This window comes from Rhipicephalus microplus, chromosome 8 (assembly GCF_043290135.1).
Source record: "Rhipicephalus microplus isolate Deutch F79 chromosome 8, USDA_Rmic, whole genome shotgun sequence".
Taxonomy (NCBI): domain Eukaryota; kingdom Metazoa; phylum Arthropoda; class Arachnida; order Ixodida; family Ixodidae; genus Rhipicephalus; species Rhipicephalus microplus.
Genome location: NC_134707.1, coordinates 131,045,128 through 131,049,970, shown reverse-complemented (window position 1 = coordinate 131,049,970; position 4,843 = coordinate 131,045,128). Strand labels below are relative to the sequence as shown.

The 4,843-nt window shown below is 41.7% G+C and overlaps 1 long non-coding RNA gene across 1 annotated transcript; it reads left to right on the top strand.

Moving 5' to 3' along the window:
- The first annotated feature begins 1,549 nt into the window (after window positions 1-1,549).
- LOC142769385 (uncharacterized) lies at window positions 1,550-3,501 on the top strand. Its single transcript, XR_012885813.1, has 2 exons — window positions 1,550-1,635; window positions 1,700-3,501. It is a non-coding gene; the product is annotated as an uncharacterized LOC142769385 (long non-coding RNA).
- Window positions 3,502-4,843: the final 1,342 nt, after the last annotated feature.

Sequence of the window (4,843 nt, the reverse complement as noted above, 5' to 3'; positions counted from 1 at the left end):
AGTGCTAGCTTATGCTAAGGACCAAGTGTGAAGGGTGTTTTGTCATTAGTGAGATCAGTTATTTGTTCAAGAACACTTGCTGTCAAACACAAATACATTGCTGTCGAAGCATCAAGACTGAAATATAAAGCAAAAAGAAGTGTCTCTTTAAAAATTGCAGGCCACAAGGCAAGATAAATATTTGATATACTTGGGATGTAAGGTACGCACAAGAGGTGCTGCCATATTATACTTTTCCTTGTGTTCAAACCTGCTTGCTTTACTCACTTAACACATCTGTAAAGATGCCGTGAAAACACCAAGGAGCTGATGCAGCAAGGTTGAACCCATGTCCAGGGATTCCACCATTCCTAAGCAGCCCTACAGCCTCCACAGTCCTGCAACCATTTGTAAGATAAATATAGTTCTACCCAAAGTTCTTGGTTTACAGACTCACATGCAAGACACATAACCACTCTATAGGAAGTTTGCATGATAATGCGCTGGGTAGCAAAACGGATGCCAATATCAAGTATCCCGGCCTGCCGCTTCTTTCTTTCCGTTCATAATTAATCAATCCATGGTTATTAAATGTTCCCCCAATGTGAAGTGTGCTGGCAGTCCGGTGAAGAATTGCAATGTATTTAGAACACAGTCCAATTCATGGCAAGTAAGCATGCAATAGCGTTTTGTCAGCTCTTCGAGAAAAGAGCATGAAGTTTAGCTAAAACCCATGTTTTTTATTAACACCATTCAATTTGATATAAAAGTTGTGAGCATTATGTAAAGGAACACGGATTCATGTTTAATCAATGATTTCTTATATTGTACTGATATGAATGCAACTAACTGAATATGAAACGATAAATTTTGCTCAAGAATTTAGTTATGAAAACTATCGCACTTGCCTGCTGCATCTTGTCCAAAACAGCGGCAAGATAGGCTAGTTTGTGTAGGAGAGTAGTAATGAGCAGTGCAAAGTAACAACAAGAAACACCAGTAACAACAGTATGGGGCAAGCACAGACTGCCAACTGTATAATTTATTACACAAAAGTTCGCCTGAATATCAGTCAGACAACTTGTGCAAATGAAGGTCCAGTTGGGCATGAACAAGTTACGAAATCAACAATGCCTGCTTTCACTAACAGGACCCTCATTCACATAAAGCATGCAGCGATAGGCCCCTACCGAGGTACGTCACAGCATGATGTCACTAGCACATGTAAAAAGTGTGGCTAGAAAAACACTCCCGCTGGTGGCTCAGCCTGGTACAGTCGTGCGGTGTTTGGGGCAAGTTTTAATTTTTCAAAGCTTACACTTCACGTTACAATGTCGACATTAGCTGTAGTATGTGTCAGCAAACATCCAGCTGTGTGGTAAACTGTGTGGTAAAATATTTGCCACGCTGTCTGTTTATCTTGAAGAAGTGAACACACGTGGTGGCCTGTGCGAGCAACAGCGGCATAGTCTTCAAAAATGTGCACTGTTGATTGCGGCATGTAGTGTGCATTGAAAGGTATTGAGAATATCGGTTCAACTGAGAATACTGAGTGTGGTGTGTGCAGTGTCAATAACAATGTGTCTTGTTTGCGCAGACTAGCACTCATGGCAGGGACCGGTCGATGAAAAAACTTGATTCGACATTTTAGTCAAGGTAAATATGCACTTGACGTGACCATCTGCGAGTGGGTACATCTCGGTGTTTGCGCTGTGTGCAGAAAAAAATTGCAAGGTCACCGGACTGGAAGATACCATTTGCTGAAGCTGCATGTATGAATCACCCCGACGAGTACGCAAGCTCAATAAAGGTATAACTCGTTTTATCGAAGGCCTCATATTTCTTCATGTAATAAGCAGAGATTCTTGTCTCACATATACTCAGTACCTTTACCGCTTGATATTCATGAAGTGACAATGCAAACAAGTTTGTGTGTTAGGTCCTAAGGGAGCAATGTAAATATGCGAATAAGTTGTAGGTGCCAGATGCAGCGATGTAACTGCGCAAAAGATTACGTATATATTAGGCTACAGGTTTAGAATCGCATACATTACAGTGGTCTATCAGGAACGTCACAAACAACTTCCTTGCCAACCAGCCCTTGCACAGAGAAAGGGAATGGCTGGCACGGTGCTCGAAGTGACGTCACACTATTTGCAAACATAGAGAGGTTTCTTACTTAGGCAACATTTTGCACAATATAGTTTTTAGATGCAAGACTGTACTCATCCACATTGTCATACTGATGTCTTTTGTTGTTACTTTTTGCTGTGAGTTACTAGGCATTTAGTCACCATGATCTTTAAAAGCTAATTTCACTGTTCTCTCTCATACTGCTGACAACTGTGTTGTTTCATAAAATGGGCAAAAAAGCAACACAGAAAGGCTGTCACAATAAATACACCAACATCGGTATTCTCCTGCAAACAAAAGTCGGCACTGGTCCTGTCATTACCCGTCTCCCTTCTCTCTTTGCCTTGTTTGTGCTGAAACAGCCAAACACCTGATGAGTTACATGAGAAATATTAACGCATCAAAACTATAAGTGCTTGCATCAGCAACTACACAACAGCGTGATAACCGCACCCCTGCCACACAGCAGCGAAACATATTTTGAACATGCTGGCAGTGTATTATTTTATAAAAAGCAACTCTGGCAGATTACAAAATCACACGTTGTGCATGTAAGTTTTCTTCAAAGTCAGGCGTACAATGTAAGTGCTGGCCGGTACATTATTAGTTACAAGCAAAGGCGTCTTGCAGGTACACATGCAGATTGCACGAACACCTCTCTCTCTCTCTACACTAGGCACACACATTATATCTTTCAACAAGCACACGCCACTGTTTAGAGGCATAATAACAATCTACCGTGAACGTATGCTAATCAACCCACTTAGGCGGTTGGCTAGGTGAATCGAGCCAAGTTACAAATTGTATCGCCCTCGAACGTAAACAAAATGCTGCTTTGCATCAAATGGCACTGCAGACTTCGTTTAATCAACAACGTAGCAAGCGCTGTGTGCGTCTTCCTCACTACATTGCACATATGAAATAATCGATCCCCATACACATGCATGTTGCCACAGTTGTCTCAAATTAGCTCCAGTAAGGCCGCGCCGATGCGCCATGGCTCTGCTAGCGTTAGCGTTGTCAAAGCGAATCGGCAACCGCACTCGCAAAGGCGCGTAAGGTTGCCGTTTCACGACGCCTCGTTCGAGTGCAGCAACACACACTTGCACTGAGTGGCATACTTGGTCTACATAAAAATGTGTCCCCTTTACCTTTAGTTTCTTTCACACTGTCCTGAGGGAAGCGACCACAGGCGTCAGCCGCCACCTCGAAGTCCTTCGAGCGCCCGCCCAACCCGCCGATTCCTTGCACGACTCGCACTTGATCCACACTCGAACAACCGCGGGAATAGGGCGCAATCCTGGCACATCACTCGAACGAGGAACGGCGCTTCCTTGCGTAAATTTAACATTTAACAATCGCAAGAGAGCCCCGGGAAACAACCTTCAACTGCTCAAGCTTGTGTGTGGGTGTAAAAATACTTGTTTTCATCCGCGGCGGGGCAGCAATCTATAGATGAAAGACATGCGAAAAGCATGTGACGTATATACAATCCCAAAACATATGCACACAACAATAGATAAGATCGCATATCGTACATAAATATGCCAACACAGAGCGTGTAAAAAGCAAATTTATATAAATATCTTAAACTTACCTGCTATCTTCAGCGCGAATAGCTTAGCAAGCTAACGCACTCAGTTCACGTACGCGAGCACAACTAAGTGGCGCAGGTTCGAGTCCCGCCAAGTTTAATTTTTTTTGTTTTTTTTTCAACGTTTTTATTGTACTGCTATCTTTTCTAATACCTTAGGTTCTAAAACAAAATAAAAGCAATATTGCGTTCAAGTACGTATGTGGGACTGTGTTTTTTGCGCGACAGTTATTATTATTTTTATTTTCATTATTATTTTTTATTTATTTCATAATATAACAAAATTAAGGACTAAGGGGAACAATGGGTCTGTTTGATTGTGAAGGGACTCGAGAAGTGAGAAAACTCGAACCAAAAAATTTATTTGAGAAAAAACTGAGCATTTCACAGCCGGACCAGTTTCTTCAAGGGTAGTCCCTAGGTATGCGGGAGACTTGCTATATGACTCATCTCAAGCTGTGGCAGTTGAGGGAAGGCAATATCACCGAGAAGCAGTTCCAAAATATATTTTGGTTGATGTTTTTTGATTCCTCCAAAATAAGGGCTGCACAATTGTGATCGAGCCAAACCGAGAATTGCGGGCACGAAGTCATGAGACAGAAAATGAATAATGTTGATTGTTTGAAAAATTGCCCTTAATAAATGGAAGAGTTATGGAGTGGTACGTAGCTTAACTCGCAGTAGGAATTTTATATATACATATAGATAGTTTAAAATGAACAATGTTGCACACACAGACATTGGTTAAATTTCTTTGCAGCACAGTTGAAGCATCTATGTAGAACTGAAGCATCAAGAGAAGCTCATGCGTCCTCACTTTATTGCGCTTTACATAGCTTGTATGCGTCCATGCAGCCATGATATGATATATTTTGAAGCATTTGTTTAACCTATAATATTCTTATTCATTAAAGCTGGCCCATAAGTTGTGTCTTATGTAGCACTACAATTGAAGCATAACCTGCATGGTGGTCTGAAACAATGCTTTTGAAAATCTCAAAACGACCCAGCTCTATACACGACCATCCGTGCATCAGTGATAAGCACCATTATGTGTTTGTACATATCAGTTGTGCTCTCATACCTAATTATTTGTCTGACCACTCCCTCCGCTCCTACCTCGTTTCTGTCGTGAAG